At 45.7% G+C, this 2,033-nt stretch overlaps 1 long non-coding RNA gene across 1 annotated transcript in view; it reads left to right on the top strand.

Annotated features, from left to right (window-relative positions):
- LOC108529296 (uncharacterized) overlaps positions 1 to 1,112 on the top strand; it is a 27,789-nt gene extending 26,677 nt beyond the window's left edge. Inside the window, exon 4 of the long non-coding RNA XR_001885481.1 lies at positions 679 to 1,112. This is a non-coding gene — a long non-coding RNA (uncharacterized LOC108529296). The remainder of the gene's footprint in view (positions 1 to 678) is intronic.
- Positions 1,113 to 2,033: the final 921 nt, after the last annotated feature.

Consider the following 2,033-nt stretch of genomic DNA (forward strand, 5'->3'; position numbering starts at 1 on the left):
GAACAGAGGGAGGGAGGGAGGGAAGAAGGGAGGGAGGAAGGAAGGAATTGAGAAATAAGTATGTAAGTATAGAGATGAGTTGGAAACCACCCAGGAGGACTGAGTATAGACTTTTGTTGTTGCTGCTGGTACTGGTTAGACTGAAGAGGGGGAGGGGAGGCCGCTGATTTCATCAAGGACTGCTGAGCCTAACTTACTGGCATGTGCACCACTGCTTTGATTTAAAAACCAATGGGCCGGGCGCGGTGGCTCACGCCTGTTATCCCAGCACTTTGGGAGGCTGAGGCGGACAGATCACAAGGTCAGGAGTTTGAGACCAGCCTGACCAACACGGTGAAACTAAAAATAAAAAAAAATTAGCTGGGCATGGTGGTGGGCCCCTGTAATCCCAGTTACTCAGGAGGCTGAGGCAGGAGAATCGCTTGAACCCAGGAGGTGGAGGTTGCAATGAGTTGAGATCACGCCCCTGCCTTCCAGCCTGGACGACAGAGTGAGACTCTGTCTGAAAAAAAATAAAGAAAATAAATAGAAACCAATGAAAAGATAGTGCTATTGTGATACAAAGATGTAGTCATCTTCCTCTTTCTAGGCAAAAGTAGGTAATATTCTTAGTGTTATTTGTTTGGTGAGCCTTCAGAAAATCACTTAGAATTGCTTATACTTATTTTGTGCTTCAAGGGCCTTAGAAATTACTTGGAAAAATTCAGACTGCTAAGCAAAGAGATATTCTAGATATGGAATGAGAGGAAGAAAGAGAAGAAGGTAAGTCCAAGATTGCTTTCTTGATGCCCCCAGTAGCGAACATAGTACCCATTAGCTTTAAATTCCAAAAGCTTTAGTACTGACCCCAGTTCTAGGTACACATGGGAAATGCGTTCTGCCACCTTTCCTCAGGGCTTCTGGCCTCCTAGGTTCCTGTTCTCTGCCTCTCTATACCTAGGGCTTGTTTACCTGGCACTAAACAATTTACCATTTTTCATTTCACTTCACTTTCCATCTGATTTAAATTTTTCAAACATGCAACATTATCTTCAATAGATCATTTATCACCTTCTGCATGTAAGAAGGGTGTGATGGGTGATGTTTCTTTAAACCCGGACTCTTTGGTCTTAGCAACAAATCGACTTACTCATCCTGAGTACACTGCCAGAGAGGACTACGAGTAAATCCTTCTTGGTCCAGCTGTGAGTTGAGTACAAATAAACACACACTGGGAGTAGAAGACCTGCTTTGCTCTCTATTTTTCTTTCTGACTTGAACTTGGATTTTCCTTCCCAATCAAGAGTTATTACAGCTCAGACTGCTAATCTGAATTGAAAGCCTTCCAAGCATAAAGGAGTCCTTCTCAGGGTTAGAGAATCACGTCAAGCTCAGATACACTCTATAAGGAGCATGACTCCGATCCCTGCCAGGAGTCTTCTTTAGAATTCGCTGTCTTTCCTGCAGCCAACCCCTCTCATTCAAGGACTCCCTCCCATCCAGGCCTAGTTTCACACCCCGGCAGGGCTGCGTGCGTTTGTAAAGGTACCAGCTCAGGGGCAGACGAAGACGAAGAAATAAGGGGCGAGGGGAAAGACAGCCAGTGTGAACCGAAGCCAGGTGGGGGACACCTGTCTCTCTCCCCCACCCCCCGAAACTGAGCAATAGAGACACGAATCCCTCACGATTGTTTCTGTGGTATTGAACTGTGGTGGCAATGACAGCCGTGACTTCACTGAAGAAAGCAAAACAGCTGGCAGGGCCTGGTGGGTGTGCTCCTAATTTGTGGACAGATAGCTTTGTAGTTCACAAGGGCTTCCGGCCTGCAGTGACTGGAGCCAGACAGGGAAAGAAAAAAAAAGCCCTTCTATTGAAAACATGACCTCTTTCTTCCCACTGAAGTCAATGTCAAAATTTGCTTTTGTGAGGGGCCAAAGGGTTGAGTCCTACAGTGTAAAAAAAGGAATACACACACGCACAAAGGCATTCTTCTTTCAGGCCAATCACACTTTTCTCTTGAATTCAGAATGCCTGCTGCCTTCTCTTGGCTGATA

The sequence above is a fragment of the Rhinopithecus bieti genome, unplaced genomic scaffold, assembly GCF_001698545.2.
Source record: "Rhinopithecus bieti isolate Rb0 unplaced genomic scaffold, ASM169854v2 scaffold_6063, whole genome shotgun sequence".
Lineage (NCBI taxonomy): Eukaryota > Metazoa > Chordata > Mammalia > Primates > Cercopithecidae > Rhinopithecus > Rhinopithecus bieti.